The 24,085-nt window shown below is 35.5% G+C and overlaps 1 protein-coding gene and 1 pseudogene across 5 annotated transcripts in view; both read right to left on the minus strand.

Moving 5' to 3' along the window:
- Positions 1–24,085, minus strand: part of RALYL (RALY RNA binding protein like) — an 816,695-nt gene that overhangs the window by 636,157 nt on the left and 156,453 nt on the right. The window lies entirely within an intron of this gene.
- Positions 1,092–1,346, minus strand: LOC103012598 (40S ribosomal protein S27-like; annotated as a pseudogene).

Consider the following 24,085-nt stretch of genomic DNA (forward strand, 5'->3'; position numbering starts at 1 on the left):
GAATCATATGGTTCAGATCTGGCTCACAGTGGAAGCTTGGACAATTTGTATCCACTGTGGTATCTGGCTATTGTATGTGGGCTGCAGTCAAGATTCTGGATGAAAAAAATAGAAAATAACTCTGTATATCCTGAGCCAAAAATAACCTTAATGGATAGATGATGGGTGGCTCAGAGAATCAATGGGCATGAGGGTGATTTGGGCTTGAAAATGTTCAGAAATCAAAGGAAGCCTGGTGGTTAGAACCACACTCAAGATGACCTCACAAAGACTGTGTTTTTAAACTGCTCTTGGCTCCTTGGCTCCCACGCCCACTATCCTATTGGAGCCAAGGAGCCAAGAGGGTGCTGTTGCTGCTGCCACTTGCAGAATAGATTTTAAACTATCCTTTTTTTTTTAATGATATATCCAGACTAAATACACACCAGGAGGATGCTTATGATTGGTTGAGTGTAGCCCAATGTCCGCCATTCATCTGCCAGAGTTCTCAGAAGGCAAATACCTCGTCTTCCTTTTTCCCTAGTGGTAGATAACAGTCAGAAATGTTCACAAAAATGTGCCCAGGGACGGTTTTTGTTGTTGTGGATACGGACGTCCTCCATTAGCAGCCAGGAGGTACCATGTCTCCACTGTTATCTCTCTTCCTCTATATCTTGAAATCTCTAGCATGGTTTACATACAAATTACTTCAGTTGCTGCCAAGCACTTTAAATACTTTTTGGGTTTTATTTTCTTTTTGGTTTTTATGTTTTTAAAATTCATGTAGAAGACTTAATGCTCTGGCCAGGCTATTCTACTGCTAATCAGAGCTGTTAAGTGTCTTATAAGCTGGCTGCATGCAGTGTCATTATCACCTTCCACAACACTGAATTCTCACTATGCTTCCTGAGTTCATTAGAATTAAAATTTACCAACTTTACTTTTTTTTCAAGAACATTGTCCATTAAGGCAGACATCTTCAAAGGGTTTACCTTTATGAACAGTTTTCCAAATTGCTGAAGAATCTAAAGTTTTTCTCATCTTTAATGATGTTTTTGTATTCAAAATGTGTTTATGGGATGGTTTCCCATTCATCTTGATTCGGGGTACTTTTAATGCTGCTTCTGTCTTGTAATGCTGCATCCTCCTGTAAGCCTTGCTTTTCCTCTTGCAGGCTGGCAGAGGACAGTAGAGCAGCCAACACAGAAAACTGCTGTTCGTGCATGGCTAAAGACAGTCGTGATTTTATAGCATCCTGGGCATTTCACATTTATGAAGTAGGAATTGGGGCTCTGCACCAGGCACTTCTTCTTGTGTTTCCTCTTCTATCTTGGAGAGGGATGAAGGAGATCCTTTGCAAGAGGCATCTTCTCATGGGGAAGTCATCATCCCAGAAAGTCTAATAATTTTTTTAATGTTATGAGTCAGTGTTTCAGAATGTAGCCTCCTAAGGACTTTGGATTTTAGTGTCCAGTAATTTCACTTAAATAAGATGTCAAAAGCTTCCCCTATGTACATATGAATGATTACTATAAATTTGTTTTTCATTTTTCCTGAATTTGAGCTCCAGAGGTCTTACAATGCTCTCTTTTATGATTATGACAGTTGCAGTTATAATCACAAAAAATGTAATATAGAAAATTAATAAGGAAGTAATAGTTTTGAACAGTTTTGTTGTTTTTTGTTTGTTGAAAAGAAAGAGTGAAGGGTATTAGATGCCACTAAATATTTCCACTAAAAATCTCTAAACATCTCCCTCCTAGGATATTGCCCACAGATATGTTTCATGGTGAAGAAAAAAATAGTGTCAATGCCTGTTATCACAAATTTTTTTACCAGATAATATTAAATACATTAATGTGTTTAGCCCAGCTCCTGGCATGTAATAAACTGAATAAATGGGAATTGAAGAGGTTTCCTTTAACAGGGGAATAGAAGACAGTAGAAATAGAGATTCTGGGAGACTTTTAAGAAGCTAAACATAATGCAAAATCAGTGGGCTTCTGTGAGGAGGCATGAGAGAAACGGATTATGAGGAAAGGGAGTAGCACTCTATTCTATTCAATCTCTATTCTCAACATCACAGACCAGGGTGTGTTTGCCTAATAATTTAATTTTTCAGTAGTAGCACTCTTTGAGGATTTTTTACCCAGAAATAATAATAATAATCTTATTAGTAAGACTCTTTTTGTCTCCTTTCTCTGAAACAAGGTATTTCTGCAACCTCTGATAATCTGAGGCTTTGTTTTATAAACTCTGAGAATCTGATAACCTACTGACCACAAGAGCAACCCTAACCTCCTAATTCCCACGAAATGAATAAAAGGTACTGCCCTCATCCTGCTGCCAGGCTTCTGCCAGTTTGCTCCTTCACAGTGTTGAAAATATTTCTGACCACTTACTCAACTGTAGTTTGTGTAATTATTCAAGTCCTAATACATGGAGCTAACCACCACCATCTAGCAGTACTGAAGAGTCTACACTGATAATCACTTGTAGCACACCTACTGTTTCGAAGCTGAGAACTTTTGTTGGTTTCCTTCATTCCTACTTCTGTCCCTTACCACTCTAAAATACTAATTTTACTGAACAAATCATATGGCTTGCCATTTACACAATTCATGGACAATATACACTGAAACACAAAACATCACTTTATGCATGTATGGATGGGTGTGGTGGGCGGGGGTGTGTGTGTATAACTTCCTGTGTTAGTTCTAACTACTCTGAAAACACCTTTAATTTACATGAAAATAATAACTTCTTATTCTTGAAAATCTAACTATTTCAGCAGATGATTCAGAAGGTTAGGTAATTCATCTTAGTCTTCTCAAAAGGTAATTAGGTAATTCTCTTAGTCTTACCCAAATTTTTACACGTAACCAAGTTAAATCAGATTATTTCAGCTATACACAGTGAAACTGAATACATATTGTCTTTTAAAACTTAATTCTTCAATGCCCACTGGGAGAAATACTGAGTCATTCCTCAGCAAAAGAATATAAACACATACACTTGGAAATAAAATGATGACAAAGACCAATATTATTCAAAACTTGCAAGGTTTCGTAAAGCATCACTGTTGGAATGTTTTGTGTCCCATTGCTGTTAATGAAATTTGAAATTGATGGAATTAGAATGAAGAAAGGCCAAATAAGACTCCCTGCTGAAATCATAGCTTGTGTTGAATGTTCAGTATCTGAATGTCTCTAATTCCTTCTGTTTTGAAATTGTGCCACCAAAATCATGTTCTATTTTAATCCATTATATTAACTGATTGAATGCTTAAATAGTTTTCTTTGGGAAGAAAAGGATTCATTAGAATTTTTTAATGGTTTGCTATAGGCTAATGTATTTTAATAGGAGAGCACTTTCCTATAACTATTTAAACTAAAGCATGTGAGAGATTAATGTTTTCTATTCACTAGTGTCATTTGTTTACCTTGTTCTTTTAGAATATGAAACTCAGCTAGCTGATTTGCAGTGTTAAAAGGTTCAAAATAAATATACTCCTGATTTAAGAACATCTAAATTAACATGCTTGAGTGAAAGTAAAACTAGTGATTAAAGGAGAAACAAATTCTCCTGGAAATGTTTCTATAACCTACTCTCCCGCTGACCTTCCCCAGTTCCCTTCATCTATCACTTAAATCTTGATCAGAAGATCTGTAGGAAATGACTGAACTGGACAGAAATGTGTCTTCACAGTCAGAGAAGAGAAACAACATGCAGAACCCAGAACTCCAATCAGAAGCCCTTACTGACAGAAAGTTGGCACACAGTCCCCTACAGAGGCTGCTCTCAATCTCTTTTCCTTTGGCCTCCATCGATTAACTATTTTCCAAGAAAAAAACTTTGTCCATCACAACTGTTAAGTTTGATACCCCTTAAACTTAAGTCTAGATTTTATTGGATTCCAAGATGACAGTGTGGCTGCGGTTCACGGAATAACCCGTGCGCTCCGCTCTCCATTTCTCAGCACCAGGAACCCTCCTGTGCGTCAGTAGTCACTGACTCTTTCTGGACAAAAGGCTGTTCACAGAAGTGGTGTGTGTCACTCCTGACACAAGCATTTCAGAGCATGTGCTTGATCCCTCAGTCCTCTCCTCCTCTTCACAGTGACCAGGAGGCCACCTTCCCCAGATGGTGCAAGTAAAAGATGGTGGAACCTCTGTCAGCCTGGCCCATGGGTGACCACGTGAGGCAGAGTTCTCTGCAAACGGACTTAGAGGTGCAGTAAACATGAAACAAACTTCTGTTGTGTTAAGCAAAGGAGATTTCTGGGTTAAGTTGCTGCCACAGCATTACCTCTGATTAAACAGGCTTGCCCTTTAGAGATGGAGGTATTAATGGACACCTGGGTTACCCTGCAGGACTCAAGACAAATGGAAAGGCTCAAATATCAAAATGAACATCTGCAGCTCAACAAAGATATTTCCATTCTTGGTTAGGGGTCTTTCAGATGAAAATAATTAAAACCCAGCTCAAACTACTAAAGGTAAATGAATGTACACTGGTTTGTTAAAGCCATGGGAACTACAAAACTGTTGGAAAGGAGAGGGTTGCAAATGGGATGCTTCAGGAACAAGAATCAGAGACTGCAAGGTTGACACGACACTCTCCAATTCTCACCCTTGTATCTCCATATAGGATCCCTTCATTTTCTCTCTGTGCGGCCAAACTCTTCCCATAAGCCAAGAAACACGGCTCCTGATGGTTCTCAAACCTCTGCCACCAGAGAGAAAGTGACAGATGAACTCATGTCTTTTTGCTGTAATTTAAAAATCCCAAGGAAAAATATGATAGTCATAGCTGGAGGTAAGTGTCCCCAGGTGGGCTAAGCAACTGTGTCCAGCAAGGGATGTGGTCTGTAGACGCCATTAAGCTTCAATGCAGAACATCTAGTTGGAACAGAAGCAAACCCAAAAATTATTTCTAAAAAGAGGGCCTTTCTGGTCAGATAAAGCATTCATAAACATGTTCAAAATCCATTATGCACATAAATAAAATCCAAAAATCTCTTAAAACTAAAGGTTTTGTTTTCTAATTCATTTGATGGCAAAACTTGACCTGATCTGAACTAATTTGGCAAACTAGGCATGAACTTGACATGAAGCTGTTGAAATGTTTTTTTTCTTTTTTTAAACATCAAGGTTTTATTTTCTGAGCACAATATTCTGCTTTTCTTTTTTTTAATAGTATTTTGATTTTATTTAAGTATAATACATGCACATGGTAAAAATTCAACTGCAATGTTTATTTGTGAATAGTAAATACATTTCAACATAGAAATATTTGAATGTAGAAATATTTGTAGAATATTTGAGTATGGGTTGCTGTCCAAATCCTTCTGGGGGTGTTATATAAAACATGGTATATGCATTATATTACTTTTCAGATTATAAATTCCAAAACATGCCTCTAAGGTTTTTAGATAAGAGACTTACATCAGGAATTATAATAGTACAAATATAAATATCCATAGAATAAATTATGTTATCATAATTTAAGAACACACATGTAATAGACACAGAGATCTATCTACCTATATCTATAATTCTTTTTGAGAGAGAGAGTGAGAGAGCACATATCCAAATAGATACATGGACATTTGTGTTTCTTACACATTTAACTTTCCATTTTCAGCTACAAATTCTTAACAGGAGAGTTAAATATGTCAAGAAACATCAACTCAATACTACTTATGCACACAGTGCGAGTTTGCAACTTGCTGAAGTAAGGAGTGGTATGATGGAATCACATAGATTCAGAGATGAAAGTAATCTTAGAAATCATTTAGGACGCTCCCTCATTGTCATATGAGAACATTGAAAAAGGGAGAGAAAAAGTGACTTCCTAAGCACAAAGAGTTGGTGACAGTGCGCTTCTACAATCTTTTTTTTTTAATTTTAATCAATGAAACACAGCTTTTTAAAGATTCTAGTGCACTGAGGTTTAAGCCCTTTCAATATTACATATTTGCTTAGATACCTTAACTAAATTATGAGCAAAAGGATAGGGAAAAATTATAATGATACTGAAGTGGTCTTAGATAAAAGGTGCTATAAAAGTGTTATTTATTATCAAAAGAAGTATGGGAGAGCCTGTTATGTCTCAAGGCAAAATTTGCTAAAATAAAAATATTTTGAAAAATACTTGAGTACTTCTATGATGATTCTAACCTTTGGATTTGTTAAGGTATCTGAAAAGTAGTAATTTTTTTCTTACAGATGTAAACTATATTGAAAGATATGAAAAATTATGAAACATATAAAGGTATATTATATGAGGTACATTTCTCTCCAATCACTATGTAGTTGGCTTTGTTTTCAAGATAATTTCTGTAGAGTGTTTTTCCCCAAACTCCACAATGTAGTTTACCCCACTTTCTGTTGTAAATAACCTGAAAGATTGCTATGTTTTGTCACAGACTCTATTTCCTGCTCTTCCCCAAATTTCTCGTCCTTTTCACCACTCTTGTGAAAATTTGCCTTAAAAGTAATAACATCTAGCTGTCATTATGGGGTTCATGCAAGTGGTGAATTGTATACATCATGCAGGTAAACAGCTGACTAGCCCCCAAGTTATTCATCTCTGATATCACTAGTTATCAAATAGTGTAAACATTTTCTTTACCAGTACTCTATCATTTCACTCCCAGTGGTCCAGATTCTCACTGATTGTTGTTGTTGTTTGCACAGTGTGCTTGCATTATCTTTCTAAGTGAACTTAAAACCTATGCTGCTTTAAGGTAGACATTATGGATATCCCGTCTTTATTTTGCAGGTTTGAAAATTATATCCAAGGACTTCCCTGGTGGACCAGTGGTTAAGAATCCACCTTCCAATGCAGGGGATGTGGGTTCGATCCCTGGTCAGGAAATTAAGATCCCACGTGCCACGGGGTAACTAAGCCCATGCACCGCAACTACTGAGACTGTGCACTCTGGAGCCCATGCGCCACAACTAGAGACAAGCAAGCGTGCTGCAACTAGAGAAGCCCGCACGCCACAATGAAAGATCCCGCAGGCCACAACTAAGACCCAATGCAGCCAAATAAATTAATTGATTAATTTTTAAAAAAAGAAAATTATATCCAGAGAAGTTGAATCATGTGCCCTCTTAGATCACACAGCTTTTTAATGGTTTTAGTGCTTATTAGTCATTTTGATACATACAAATTTCACTTTAACATGCATACAATTCATGCTTCCAGTTTTGGAGACTCTGTCTTCCTATTATCTTTTGGTTAGAGGTAGGGTCTTCCCTCCCACAGCAGAACCAGAACATTCCAGTTACTTGCTTGCTCTCTCTGGTTCCAGGCCTCAGAGCATCAACATGTGACTCAGGAAGACATCATCTGGGACTGTGAATCTAGAGCAAGTAACCCAAAGAATTAAGGGCAGTTAAAAACCAACTATAACCACAGCCACAGTGCAGCACCCACGTGTGTTGTCAGTGTCAATAGTGTCAGTGTCGTCAGTGTGGGGTCCAGTATCAGCAACAGAATGATCCTAGCCACTATTCCAATGGCATGATTTTGCCAAGTAGCTGTCTTAGGTTCCCAACCATTTCGAAATCTGTGGTTTCCCGCATTCCATTTAACTCTATGAGCTAACCACTTCCTTCCAAAAAAAATTCCTTTCATGGTTAAAACCCATATTTGCTCTCTGTTGTTTACAACCAAAAACTCTGATTAATATAATGTCAGTATTGAGTTAGCACACAGGCTCACCGACCTGTAAAGCTTTATTCTTTTTCCATCATATGTATCTCACTGTTTTCATAAAATAAATTTACTTTAATTTTCTAGGCCCTATCAGTGGTACCTTCTGCTGCCAATAATTTCTTTTTAGCTGTTAAATTTTTTAGCCCTTTATTTATGATACAAATTGGGTTATAATGACTAACATCAATTTTTTACATAAATAGCTTATAGAGTGTAGTCAAGGTATTGACTTTTGCGGCCAACATTAGTTTTACAACACTGTAAATCTGTTTCATCCTACAGATGAAGAGTGATTTATAAGTAATTAATAAACTCTGGAAAAGAAAAACAAGTAGTGTCTAGATGTAAATGAGAAAAATATTGGATGAATATATGAGAGACATATTTGTGCCTTCAATATGTAAGAAAGGACAGGTGGAACATTATGTAAAGTATAAAATGTATCAGACAGGTATATCTCAAAACTCCCAAACAGCTATGTATTTTAACAACTGACTGGAGGATAGTTTACCATTAAAAGGAAGACTAGTTAATAATCAAAGCGTAGAAATCATTCATTTATTTACTTACTCATTCAGTTATTTGTTCATCAGCGAACAGTTCCAAATGCACCAAGCATTTCCCAGTTGTCATCTCTGGTTTATTACCTATGAAAGTTTAATAGTGCCTCTCACTGCCAGTGGAGGTTTGTGCCCTGAAATGCATGGAGGTGGGGGCGGGTACATGCATTGCATAGAAAGTTAAAAAAAAATTGAAAATTGGAGCTGAAAATAAGATTTTCTCTAAATTTCTTAATCCCACATATGGTAGACTTTTCTAAATTATATGTTAATTTATCTTAAAATGTGTGAATTAATTTTCCAATGTAACATTTTAGCAACATTTTAAAATCTTAAACTGAACAACTAGAAAAAATTATGAACTGAAGAACTGGTGTGGAATGTACTTTCCTAATAAGTATTGTTTGTAAAATTTTTAAAATGCAAAGCCATGTTTTATAAGTTAGCATTTATGAAACTTAAGATTTATCACAACATACAGACTTTTTACTAACATAAATATTATTTATTTTTGTAAATTCAGGATCATTTACTCTTTTAGTAACTTAATTTAATTATAACAGCGAATGACATATTATTTAATACCAAATCACATTCACAGTTTTAATGTTATTAAATTCCTAATATTTTACTAATTGGGGGAACAAATAAGACAATGTTATATATTAATACACTTCTTATTTTCCTCCAGCTATGTCAATAAGTTGCAATAAAGGGCTTTTTAAGTAGGTCATATGCTACTTCATTGAAATATTAAAATATTTTTATTTTAGTTTCCATTAGAGGGTTATTATCAAAGCTGTTAGAGATCTGTATTGCTTATGAACATCATTTGCTGGTCACAGTATAATCCATAATACTTGATTCCTTAATGTAAGTCACATTGGATGAAGCTTAGGCTCCTAGTAATAAAAGTAAACTTTATATATTAAAATGGCAACCTCCACCATTTTCTCAGAAGTGATGGCAGGTGGTGTGTAGATGTCCCCAGGGAGTGGGGCAGGTGGTAATGGTATATGCATTTTATTTGGTCTCTTCCCCTATCAATCACTCTCACTCCTCTCTCTCCCTCCCCTGCCTCCCACTTGCCCCATCCCATGTGAATAGCTTTAGGTTAGGTACTGTTACTCTGGTTCTAGCACTCAGCCCCCACTATCCTCTTTGCTCTCACATTTGTGTTGTGTATTTGGCCCTTGAGGGCACCTGAGTTTGAGAGCTGAGAGTTACTGCATAACAAGACTAAACATAAATTGGAACAGAGTGTGAAAGACAGAAGAAAGACTCCCCTCTTGCCTTTAAGGAGCCAAGAATTCAGCAGTAAAAACAAACAAATACTACTATAGAATACAAAACAGCGATCCTCATCTATATTCCACACAGACATAACCAATGGAAGGGGCACATTTCCACCAGTATCGGTAATTGCTGTGCTGTGATTTTTTCAGCAGTAGCAGAGTAAGTTCTCTTGCTCTAAATCAAAATACGTAATTAAAATCTCAGGTCGTTGGGAGGTGAAGAAACAGAAGCAGAGGTGAGCAGTTAGAAAATGCTCCTGAAGTGATTCTTGGATGCCTCCCCTTACTCACCTAGCTCTACCCTTCTCAACTCCTCCTCCACCTCTTTTTGAGAATCACAGATGCAGACAGGGTTAAATGGAATCACACTGCAGGGAGCTTGTCTATAAGGATAATGATACCAAAAGGCTTCCCTCTCTCAGGGGTGGTTTTGCACTGTGCCAACCTAGAAAGGCTGAAAACTGAATCTCCCAGAATTCCCTTTCCTTTGTGGTATTGGGTTAGTTTGGCCATACAGGAATACACACGACGTTTAGAAGGTGGCGATAAAGCATCACTCGTTATCCTCAAGAGGTCTGTGCAGGGCCCCACGAGCCGCTGCATCTCACTCACTTTGTGGCTAATTTGGTGGCACAATATTGCACAGGAAAGCAGCCAAACTAGCAGTTCATTCAAACTCACCCTTCTCCCCATCCTCTTCCAGTTCCTTGGTGTCCTGAGTGAGGTGCATGTGCAGGTCCCTGATGAAGGCCCTCAGTTTCTTCAGCAAATAGCCAACAACACTGAGTTTAGGTGTAGTGACAGATGGACGTGGCTTCTGGTTTGTCCTTGTGGGTTCCAGAGTGTCCTCATGGATCCCAGCTTGTCCTTGCTTTATCTCTGCTTTACGTCCAGCTGCCCAGTTGACTTACAAGGACGTCATGCTTGTCATCACATGCATAGGTAGCAGCTTTCCACAGACATTCCACAGAACTTCTTCACCATTAATTAGTTTTTTTTCGGATCCCTCAATCACCCCTTTTCAGGTCTTCATTTTCCCCGTGTTTCTTACAATTGTGAAATGTTTAATCCCCCCCCCAAAAAAAAATCCCTTAGTCTAAACCACTCATGGTGGTTCTGCTTTCTTACTCAAACTCTAATATAATTTATATTATATATATGTATATACACACACATTTCATATATATATATATGAAAGCCTTTAGTAGTGCCTCAATTCCTGTGAGACTGGCTAAAGTGCTATTACCCAGAGAGGAAGAAATCCCTCTAGAGAGAATAATTAGGGACACATGAAATGTTGAGATGTCTGAAACCATTATGATCTCAATAAGAACAAATACCCAACTCATGCAATTCCTCTCTGTACTTTACTTAAATCTTGGTGCCTTCCCCTCTGTAGCAAGTACTATGCTGATACTTTGCTACCAGTGATCTATATTCTAAGGAAAGTGTAACTATCTCCTGAATGTATCCTCTGCCTCCAGCACTCTCTAGCATTTTGTGTCTATTCAAGAATTACTTACTGAATGAATGAAGGAAGGAATGATGCAGTGAATGAATGAATGTTAAAGGCATTTTCCATCCACTGAAACTTCAACATAATAATGTTCACTGATTCTCTACTACATTATCAGGCAGAGTACTTGTTCGATTTTAAATAGAATAACCTGGAAGATAAGAATTATTATTGGAATTTTACAGATGAAGAAACAGAGATTAAGTAAATATCTTGCTCAGAATCACACAGCCAGTGTATGAAAATAAACTTGTGTTTGTCTCACCCCAAAGCAGGGGCTTGTTCTGCTACATCAGGCTGCCTATCAAAAGAACCTTCTCTCTGGAGAAGCCTCACACAGACAATTTTATCTTGACTTCCTCACCCACCCATCTCCCAGGAGCATGTTCTCCTTCCAGGGTCAGTTCTTATTTTTCATTGTTTATTTGGTCAGCTATTCTCAAACACAGTTTTCTGCAGATATAAAATGCCATCTGGTCCAGCCTTTGATTCCTGCTTCTCCCAAATTCTGCCTTGTGAGTATGACTCAGCCTGACCTGCTTCTGCTTTCCATTTTAAACCCGGCTAACAATGACATCAATGGATAAAAAAAAATTAGTCATTGGCTTTTCAGGTGAGCTGTGGCTTTGGATTTCTTCTTTGATGTACAGGATATGTGACGAGATTCACTGCAGCTCTGAAGCAGCCATGCCATCAACTATGGCAGCAAGCCTAGCCCTCCTGTCCCAGTTTCCTAACTGTCCAGTTTCTTCCAATGCCTCCCTAGTGGGTGTACTCAGGCCACTTGCCAACTTCCTGGTTCTCTGTGGCTCTGACCTGGGTGTCCACTGCCTCATTTCCAGCACAGCCACAGGCTTGAATATTGGAGTGCTAGAACCCAATCCAGGTAGCTGGAACATCAAACCTGTGTAAGTCTGATGGAATATTTTCACACAAAGTGAGGAGTGGGGCTTATCATGTCACTCAGATTAAAGGCACAAATCATTATTTCATATGTATTCTGAAATCACAGTAAATACAACATTAGCCCATTCACTGCAGAACAGCCATGTCAGCAGTTCAGATTTGGTCTTTGTTGTAGTTGTTGAAATAAGTTCTTAATGTGAAATGCTCAGTAGCATCTGAGTAATGCATTACAGTAGACATGAACCAAGTTTCGATATTTCCTCTTTGGAACGAATTATGCTTATTTACAAGTTAAGAGTAGGTAGTTCTAATTACTTACCCTATTGTGAGTTTTAATGACTGACTTTAAGCTACAGAGGGTTTTCCAGCTATTATTTCCTTTAGAGTTTCTAAAAGCAACAACTCTTATTAATGTTTGTAAAAGATAATGTTGGAAAAAAGGTAATGTTAAAATCAAGGCGCTCTATACATATATTTAAGGACAGGAAAATGTATTACCATTGAAAAAACTGTACATATTTTCAAGCACAACACAAATATTGTAGGAGTATTTAATTGAACTATTTTAAAATAGTGGCAGTTATACTTCCTTACATACTTTTCTAATTTTTAAACCTCAAAATTACAATCTGAATATACAGTCTGACATAATTAGAACTATGCACAGCTTCTAAAGCGTGCATAGGAAAGGAAAAGCTAATCCACTTCAAGAAACACTGTTTCTTAAAATGACAAAGCACTAGCATTTTGTAGTTTTCAGGTTTTTTAATTTCCTGTTTTTGAGAAGTTGTTGAATGTAGGATAATATTTTGGCCCTGATTCACTGTTAGGACAAGCAGTCTGGAGACCTGACTTCCTGCAGAGCACAGTGAGAATTATCCAATGTCATGTCCTCTACAGATTCATAGAACTGTTGCTGTGAAAAAACCATGGCAATGAATCTAATTCATCCTCGCACTCAATGCCTGCTGGCATATCACATACCTCTCTAGAGAGATCGAAATGTATTCTATTTTTAAAGATTTCCAGAAATCCCATAACCTCACTCAATAAATCCTTCCAATGTGCAATTACTTTCCACACCAGGAAACATTTCCTTATATCTAAATAAAATCTCTTATTCTATAGTATCTTTGTGCCCTCTGCTTCCTCTTGTCCTATTTGCAGTCAAGATTAGGAATGGATGCTTTCTTAAATATATATATATATGAATCACTTTGCTGTATACCTGAAACTAACACAATATTGTAAATCAACTGTACTTAAATTTTAAAAAATGGATGCTTTCTGTATTGTCTTATTTATTGGCCTTTAATCTTCACTGGAATGAATAACTCATTAAAACTTTCTTGAACATTTCAGTGTCTCTTTCACTAGAAAGTTCCTGAATATTTCAAGTCTTTTACAAGTAAGTAGTTTTTATGTTAATACAATGTCTTACAAACTTCACAACAATTATTGGATTAATACAAAATGTTCATGTTTATCATCTAGCACAAGTGCTTACCTGGGAGGGTCTCAGAAAATATTTCTTAATAGTTTACAGGAGTATGGGGTTTCCAAACTCTAGCATTAACTGAAACAAGTAAACCCTAAAAAGATCAGAGAGTATTCAAATAACACCCCTGTGCTCCACAGCAAGAGATGAACACACTATTTTTCACTGTATTTCATTTTCATTAATTTAAGGTTAATAAGCCATACGTAGCTAATGACTACTGGATTGCACAAGGCATGTCTAATAAATACAAATATAAAATTGTATATTAGAAATTTTATTTAGAAATTATTAAATTTTAGAAAAGTGAGTTTATGTTTTTTCATCTCAGAACATATCCTGTTACTGCAGGAGTGAATTCAGATTCTAAAAGTATCTGTTTTGTATATACAAACTGGGAAAGTCTGTTCTTTATTTTATTATATAGTTATTTTATGAAATTAGTATTTTCAAAGTGATTAGACAAAATATGAAAATGTACAGGTAGGAATACTAGCTATCATTAAAAATGCTTCTATTTTAAACTAAAATAAAAGAAACGATTCCTGAAGATAGTTAAGAACATTAAATATTTAAATATTAAACTCATATATAAAATAAGTATATTGTAAGCAGAATAAATGTTTTCTTACTTTACTACAATAAATTTATCTTTGAATCTACAAGTGATTCATTACTAATCTAGCAGCTAATTCAATCCTTCATTCTATTCACTTCACAAGGCTATATGGTTAATTTAACAAATGTGGTTTATGCTGATTCAGTAGAAACCTACAAGATAATAGCATTAAATTTTGGAAATTTTTGTCTGGGTTTGTTTGCACTTTCAAACCCTGTCTCAAAATAATTTAAGGATTGTTACCTTATAATTCAGTCTCTCACCCCCACCTCCATTCCCTAGGAAATAAAATTACAGTTTTATACTGTGAAATAATAAGGAAAAATAATATTTCCTTTCATTCATATTTAATAAAATTGATTAAATTGGTTAGATAGCATATGTGTGTATATATATATATATATATATATATATATATGCATATATCTACCTATAGATAGATATATAGATAGATACACACACAAACATATCTTTTCATTTTTTCATTACCAGGTTCTATTTCTAGCATCTGTATTTTTTTGCCAGCAGTTTAACCACCTAGTCCTTGTTCACCTCATAATTGAACTACTTCAACAATTTTATAACCGTTCTGGATCCCTCTAACCTTGCCCTTATCCAATAAGATACCATAAATCTATTTCACATATTACTCGTGTAACACCACCCTCTTACCTAAAGCAATTCTGGAAGATTTTGACATTTTGTCATCTGAATCTATGGCATTAAATCAACCACCTCCTCATTCTCTCAACATTAATATTTCTAAGCATTTTTCAATTCCTCATTAACACAGCTTTATCAGTGTAGCCAAGCCATTCTTCCTCCATGACCAGTTCAAGATGGCTTTATTTTCTCCATATTTTCTTAGCCCTCAATGTCATATCAGTATTCTCACTGTCACATATTCATCATTTCCTTCAAGGCCCTGCTAAAAACCATGCCCATCATTTGCTAATCTATCATTCACTAATCTCTTCTCTAATCTTTTGCTAATCTGTCCTGCTTTATAGTTTTCTAATCTCAAACCTCATAGCAATAAGCTACAAAATTTCACATATTCATAGAGGTAACAGTCTTTATTATTTTACAGAACACACATGCACACTCACACACACACACAATTTTGTCTTCCTGCCTAAACGCTGTGATTCTGGGGTATTCTCCAAATTCCGCTGTAAAGTTCTATTCCCCAAATATTTCATTTTGGGTTGATAAATTAATAAAATGACTATTTCTTACCTAAACTAAATATTTTAAATGGGATTGAGAAATTTTAAGACCAACGACTTCACTAAAATATCCCAAATGAAAAACAATAAAATATTCATATTTAAATTCATTCCTCGACATCTCTTTCTATTTGCTACTTGAAATTGTTTGGTGAAATAATTCTAATTTAACTTAAATGCAAAATATAATTTTAATGGCTCTAGAAATACTAATGTGTTTTTCAAAATTATTTTTTATTTCAAAATTATTTTCTTATTAGGCTGTCCATGCAGATGGAGAGCCAGATTTCAAAGAAAAATTCTTATTTCCTTCATGTAGCAGAAGAAAAACAGCCAAGCATTTGAAACTTTATTATACTAATTAAATTTCTTTTTGTTTCTCAGTTAATCATTTTCAAGATTGACTGCTTTTAACTTTTGATTTCTAACGGGCAAATAGCCATCAGCAAAAATGTTTGGCAAGTTAGACTATAGTAAATAATAAGAAAGAAAAAGTTGAAGTCTAGCTAGTTCAGTATAGGATGATAAACTACACGAGCCAATAATTTAAAAGAAAACAACCTAAAATGATGAAAAATTTTTTCTAGAGATCCAAAAATATAAGTTAGGTATTTCACTGAAAGTCCTGAGAACATGGATTAAAAGTTGTTTTCACTAGATACATTTCCCCAGTGCCCAAGGTACTGAGCAATATTTCGCAAGGAAACCTTGATCTTCAATTAGTGTTATGCTGGACAGAATTAATCAGACTCCTTAGGGCTAGACACATAATGAGAATTAGTGCAGGGTAAGTTTTAATTTAACTTTATGGTGAATGTCTGTAATAGTTGCAGACAGTACGTGGAAATTTATGAGATGCCACTCAAAATCAGGGAAATCAATCTTTCTTCGCCTTCAGCTGCTCTTACATTTCTTCTCTGATCTACAGTGTGTCAATCACACTTTATTCTTCCTGGAAATTTGCTTGTCACAATGATCAGAGACAGTACTGGCATAGGTTGGTGGGGTCCCGGGTATGTGTCCCTGCAATATGAAGGACAAAAGTGCATATCGTAGAACTATTCTGCATTCCCCATGCTCTTGAATGTACCTCCAGGATTGGAACTAGCATGTTGTTATAGTTTGTTTTATTCACTGTGTTACCAAGACTTCTTCAACATTTTAGAAAAGGTCGATAGCAACACCACTCATGCTGTTTGTGACACCAATACAGCACATATGTGTCAGTCTGATCACCACTGCTATGTTGTGGTGATTCTACATATTGTTGCAAACATCATGTACCCCACTGCACTATATATACAGTTGCAAACATCCAATTACCTCATTTTGAACCTTGCCTAAACATTTACATATCTTTTCATTTTTCTATTTTATGACAAATAAATCATTAAATATATTTTTCGTATGAGGTATATAGGTAAATTATATTGTCTATGAATTTCACTTCAGATTACTAAAAGGGATTTTGGTGTCTAACAGGGTTGAGAACCACTGTTCTAAGCCAACTGCGATGATCCCTTTCTCTTTTACCAATCACTCATTATTCTTTGCAGCAAGGGTAGGCCAAGGACAGGGAAAACTATAAATAAGTCCTCTGGTGGTCTTAGAGGAAAACATTTGCTTACTGCTTATTCTAAAAGGGGAAAGAATACGAGGAGATCTTGTCAAGTCTTTACTCTTCCATCCTCGTGCCTTCAATGAGAACACAATTGCATTGTAACAATGAAGCAACAAACTTGGAACAAAAGGGCAAATGCCACTGAACCAATGGATCACCTTGGAATTACTCTCTCAGTCTTCTTGATATATGAGGGTAGAGGGGTTTACATGGTTTAAATGACTGTTATTTGGATTTTACACAGCCTAAATCAGTTGCACCTGGTACACAAATGAATTTATTGAATAATACCTTACCTTCAAACCTGGTTATTCCCCATTGTTCTATGCCACCATTTACCCAGCTGTTAATGACAATAACCTTAGAGTCACTTTTATTACTATCCATCTCCCACATTTAACCAGTCTTAAATACTATGGATCTGACCTCATAAATATGTGGAAGTCATTTACATTTTCATTTTTCCCTTTCAACATCTTAAGCCAAATGACCATCACATTCTAACTGCATTTTCTGCTATAGCCTTCTAATTGGCCTCACTGGGTCTCCCTCACCCCCTACCATATTCTCTACCCATAACAGACTTAACTTTTTAACATACAAATTTAATCGTATTAGTCCTCTCAGGAAAAGAAGTCTCCTCTTGCTGCAGAACAAATTCCCAAAGCCTTCACTAGGTACATAACATCAGTCCCACAATATACACATTAGCCAGGCTATTCCCCTTGCCTGAAAAACCCTTCTTCCCACTGTCTCCACCACCCCACCACTCCACACACAAACTCTCTTTTCATTGCTAACTCATAGTCACTTTCAGGTGAAGTCAGCTTAAAACATCACTTCCTTGAAAAAGCCTTTTCTAACCATATATTCAGTCAGCCAGGTGTTACTCACTCTCATGAACACTAAGCAACATGAGGGCAGTTGATATGACATACTTATCATTGTAGTCCTGCTTCCCTGCAGAGCCCTTGTCCTAGACTAAGTGATCAAGTGATACTGGTAGAATGAATGGAAGAATGAACTATTTAATCTCCCCGATCTGATTCTAGATATAACAATTTTCCTAGGATAAAATTTGGCTCTCTCCCTAGGTCGTCCTCAGGGAAGAATGAACTAGGCATGTCAAACAGAGACCTGTCCTCTTAAAAATTGCATTTGCCAATATAAATTAATCATTCTGATTTTACACATGGGTCTCATATGATTGTGATTAGTGTGAGACAGAAGTGCTCTTGGATGATCATAAAAATCAGATTCATTACAAAGCTGAGGGGTCTTCCCTGGAAGGTGGTAAATTAATCCAAGTAAAGTCAACTTGTGAGGCCCTATTTGTGTGGCTTTCCCAAAGGACTATTGCCCTGAAGTAAACTGAAATCTTAAATTCTCACTGTGATAGGACAAAAATACCAAAGTATAAATAGACACAAGCTTTCTGCTATCTGCACCTTCTAAGAAGGACTCTTCCATTGCTCTGCTTGGCTCCAAAAACTCTTGTGCTGATTTAGGAATTCAATGTAGAGAAAAATTAGAAGACCTTTTGAGAGGCTAAACTGATTTATACAAGAATGAATTACATTCCACAGAAAATGTAAAGTTAAGAGGGAGAAGAGAGTCAAACTGGAATGAGAAAGGCCTGGAGCTAGAGCTGGAATTCTGAAAAAGAAACTGAGAAGTGAGCTGTGGAGGCTGTCTGGGTGAATCTGACCCTGTGAGAAGGAGAAGGAAGAAAACGATTTCTTAGGAAGTTTGCTTCATGAAGTATGGTGTATAATCCCGACCCTACTGTGCACTAAAAACATTGAGTAAAACTTCTAAGTAGAACTGTCCAGAGTTTGTTTTATATTTTATTTTAAGGGAGATCATGCCTTAGGGCAGGAATGTAGAATTACAAGGCTTGTCAAATACATTGAGTAAATTGCCTTCTAAAAACGTGAAAACTCTAACAAACTGTCTTCAGTCAGCATGGCTTTCACCAAGCCGGGTCAAAAGAAAAGTCATTACTATATATATAAAATTATAATCCTTAACACAGCTTCTAATAATTTATTCATGTAACCACAAGGAAGTGTCTTTTAAAGGGCCATGTGAAATAACAAAGATCAGAGCAGAAATAAATGAAATAGAGACCAAAATGGCAAGAGAAAAGATTAATGAAACTAAGAGTTGTTTTTTTTTTTTTTTTTTAAGGTAAACAACAGACCTTTAGCTACCTACCAAGAAAAAAAAAAAAAAAAAACAGGGAGAATGCAAAGAAATAAAACTATAAATGAAAGAGGAGGCATTACAACTGATACCACACAAATACAAAGAATCATAAGAGACTACTGTGAACAAGTATCTGCCAAAAAACTGAACAACCAACAAGTATCTGCCAAAAAACTGAAAACCTAGAAGAAATGGATACATTCCTTGAAGCATACAACCTCACAAGACTGAATCAACAATAAATAGAAAATATAAATAGATCAATTACTAATAAACACATTGAATCTGTAATCAAAAATCTCCCAACAACAAAAAATCCATAATTAGGTGGTTTCATTGGTGAATTCTCCCAAACATTTAAAGAAGAATTAATACCAATCCTTCTCAACCTCTTCCAAAAATCAGAAGAGAAAGGAACACTTCAAAATTCATTTTATGAGACCAAAATTATCCTGATACCAAGGCTAGATAGGGACACTACAAGGAAAATAAAAGTATAGGCCAATATCCCTGATGAACATAGACACAAATTCCTCAATGAAATATTGTCAAACCAAATGCAACAATATATTAGAAGGATCATACACCATGATTAAGTGGGATGTATTCCAGGGATGCAAAGAAAGTTCAACATCCACAAATCAATTAATGTGATACACCACATTAACAAAATGAAGTCAAAAAATCATACAGTCATCTCAATAGATGTAAAAAAAAAGCATTTTACAAAATTCAACACCAATTCATGATAAACACTTTCAACAAAGTGATTATAGGGGGAACATACTTCAGCATAACAAAGGCCATGTATGACAAGGCCACAGCTAACATCATACTCAATGATGAGAAGCTGAAAACGTTTCTTCTAAAATCAAGATCAAGACAATGATACCTGCTCTTGCCACTTTTACTCTCCTTTACTTCCAATTGATGCCTTTTATTTCTTTTTCTTGTCCAACTAGGACTTCCAGTACTGGGTCTCTGCTTGCACATGACATGATCTTAAATACAGAAAACACTAAAGACTCCATCAAAAAACTATTAGAACTAACAAGTGATTTAAGTCAATTTGCAGGATACAAAATCAACAAAAATCAGTTGTGCTCCTATACACCAACAAGTAACTATCAGAAAGAGAAATTAAGAAAATAATCCCACTTACAATAGCATCAAAATAAATAAAACACTTAGGAATAAATTTAACCAAGGAGAAGGATCTGTACCCTGAAAACTATAAGACATTAATGAACTAAATAGAAGATGACACAAATAAATGGAAAGATATCCCATGTTCATGGATGGGAGGAATTAATACTGTTAAAATGTTCATATAACCCAAAGCAATCTACAGATTCAAGGCAATCTTCATCAAATTCCAACATCATTTTCACAGAAATAGGAAAAGCAATCCTAAAATTTGTATGGAACCACCACCACCACCAACAACAAATCCTGAAAGCCAAAGTAATCTTGAGAAAAAATAACAAAGTTAGAGGCATCAAACTTGCTGATTTCAAACTATATTACAATGCCATAGTAATCAAAACACTGTGGTACTGGCATAAAAACAAACATAGATCAATGGAACAGAATATAGAGCCCAGAACTAAACTCATACATATATGGTCAATTAATTTATGACAAAGGAGCCAAGAATACATAATGGGGAAGGACTGTCTCTTCAATAAATGATGATGGGAAAACTAGATAGTCGGATGAAAAAGAGTGGAAATGGGCATCATCTTATACCATACACAAAAATCAACTTAAAGAGGTTTAAAGACTTGAATGTAAGACTTGAAATAATAAAACTCCTAAAAGAAAACATAGAGGGTAAGCTCCTTGACACTGGTCTTGGCAATGATTTTTTGGATTTGATACCAGAAGCAAAAGCAACAAAAAACAAAAATAAACAAGTGGGACTACATCAAACTAAAAAGCTTCTACGCAGCAAAAGAAACCTTTGACAAATGAAAAGACAACTAGTGGGATGGGAGGAAATATTTGTAAATCACATATCCTTTAAGTGGTTAATATCCAAAATTTACAAGGAACTCATAAATCTCAGTAATAAAAAAACAAACAAACAACAACAAAAAAAAAACAAATAACCCAATTTGGTTAGACCCAATAGGATCTAAATAGACATTTTTCTAAAGAAGACAAACAGGTGACCAACAGGCACATGACAAGGTGCTCAACATCACTAATCATAAAGGAATTACAAATCAAAACCACAATGAGATAGCACCTCATATCTGTTAGGACATCTATTATCAAAAAGACAAGATAAATGCTAGCGAGAACATGGAGAAAGGGAAAACCTTGTATATTGCTGGTGGGAACATAAACGCATACAGTCACTATAGAAAACAGTATGGAGGTTCCTTAAGAAATGAAAAATAACACTGCCATATGATCCAACAATCTCACTTCTTGGTATATATCTAAAGGAAATGAAATCATTACCTGGAAGAGATATACATACTCCCATGTTCACAGCAGCATTATTCACAGTATCCAAGGCATGGAAACAACCTAAGTGTCACTTGACAGATGAATAGATAAAGAAAATATAAGATACAGGTAGGTAGGTAGGTAGGCAAGTAAATAGATATAGATATAGACACATAGATATTCAGTCTTAAAAAAGAAGGAAATCCTGTCATTTGCAACAATATGGATGAATCTAAAAGGCATTATGCTAAGTGAAAAAATAAGCCAAAATGAAAAAGAAAAACACTGTGTGGTATCACTTACATTTGGAATATTAAAGAAATGCTGAACTCATAGAAACATTAAGAAACTGTAGAAAAGTGGTTGCCAGAGGATGGAGGTGGAGGAAATAGGAGACAGTGGCAAAAGGGTACAAACTTTCACTTATAAGATGAATAAGATCTGAGGATCTAATGTATCAATATAACATGATGACTATAGTTGGTAACACTGTATTGTATAAATGAAATTTGCTAAGATAGTAGAACTTGAATATTCTCACCAAATAAAAGGAAAAAAACGTGAGGTGATGGATATCTTAATTAACTCAATGGGGGGGGAATCCTTTCACAATGTAGACATATATCAAATCATCACATTTTACACTTTAAATATCACACAATTCTGCCAATTATACCTCAATAAAGCTTGAACAAAATCCTGATAAAAAGGGGCCATATGAAAAAATGTTTTAATGGTAATTGCCTCAGGCATGCAAACAAAGACCTACACAAAAAGCAGTTTTCTATGGTTAGTAATTGGCAATAACTTCAGACTCTCAAAAACTATCCTAGAATATTTAATAACAAATATATCTGTGTTTGAAAACTGAAAACCTCTTACATAAAGTAATTATTTTGTAATATAATAGGTTTCAAAGAGGAGCAAAGATATTTTATGGCACTATCAAATATGAATGAAAATATTTATATTTCATTTTAGAAGACTTTATTAAAAAATTTACTCAGCACTGTTAACACCACTCAGAGAACAACTCCCAGTCCTGTAACAAATTCTCACAAATCTCTTTTTAGGTGGTTGAAATGTTTTTCATAAGTTAGAAATTCAGTCAATGTTCAGTCTCATACCTTATAACAAACCTCTGTATGCCCTATGACCAAAGAGTGAATCTTACTTTCTGAGTGATTCATTGATTAATTGCGAATTTGCATTTCTAAAAGTATAAATTTGATGAAAGTTCAAGCTACAGGGAAATTAGCAACATTGCCACAGCTGGAATCTATTTAAGTGGAGGGATAGATTTCATGAAACTGTAAGTTTATATGTTTATGATTGAAAAAAATGTAAAAGAAGGGGTGCATTGGGAATACTGCTGTAGTATGTGTCTGTGTGAGATACAAAAATTACGAAAACACAAGTCCTGTCCCATAGGGGCATAAAATCTAGATGGAACATGTACACATATAATCAAGACAGTATGTTAAACGACTCATTGGAGTAGTGATGACAGGAAAAACATCTCTATGAAGGTCCAGAATTTGGTATTTATATTCAAATAAAGTTATTTTCTGGCTTTAAACGAGTTTGCAATTCTTTTGTAGAGTAGAAAAGTCATAGGTTTTGCAGTCAGAGCTCAATGGTCAAATTCTAGCTGCCCAAATGGGCAGTGTAGGAAAACGGCTTAATCCCTCCAAGCTTGTGTTTCATTGTCTTCAGAATGGAGATGATAAAATCTAATCCATATTGTTGTAATGAGAAATAATTGAGCATCAAATGACAGCAGATTACTTGTCATATAGTTTACATTCAATGGGTATTATTTCCCTTTCCATTTCACTAGCAGTTTTTAAACACAGCCTATTTCCATATTTAATCCAATTGTCTAGTCTCAAACACCTGCTAGTCCTGCGGCTATGGGGAAAGTATTTAAACTGTCTGATCCTCAGTTTCGTCTTTTATAAAATGGGAATCAAGGTGGTACCTACCCACAGGTATCACAAAAACATATCAACTGGCCTTTCAAATGCCCTAATTTTATTTGAACTCTGTCTATTGGGATTTTTAAAGATGTATTTCTTCTCAGTATTTATAATTTCTGTATCTCCTATTGATTAGCTTTCCTTTTTCATTTATTATTCCTCATTAATTCTGGTTCACTTTATATATATGAGGGGGCTATAATAAAATTTAAAAACCCAGCAACTTGTTGAAGGGGGTCTCAGTTTTTCAAAGGTTCTGAATTCCTGAAGAGTATAACCAAAGAAAGAACCAGGTAAAGCAAAAACAAGGGGGATCTTCTCTGGTCTTAGTACAGGGGGATTTGTATTACTAGCACTGGAATAGCAAATTAAAAGAAAAAGAAAACTTTCTAATATCTCCACTAACAAAGCAAGAATTAAATTAAAGAGATATTGGTGGATAAAAATTTCTTAAATGAGGAGCATTCTTAATCAGCTTGCCTTAAAATCT

Source organism: Balaenoptera acutorostrata, chromosome 17 (genome assembly GCF_949987535.1).
Source record: "Balaenoptera acutorostrata chromosome 17, mBalAcu1.1, whole genome shotgun sequence".
In the NCBI taxonomy this organism is placed as follows: domain Eukaryota; kingdom Metazoa; phylum Chordata; class Mammalia; order Artiodactyla; family Balaenopteridae; genus Balaenoptera; species Balaenoptera acutorostrata.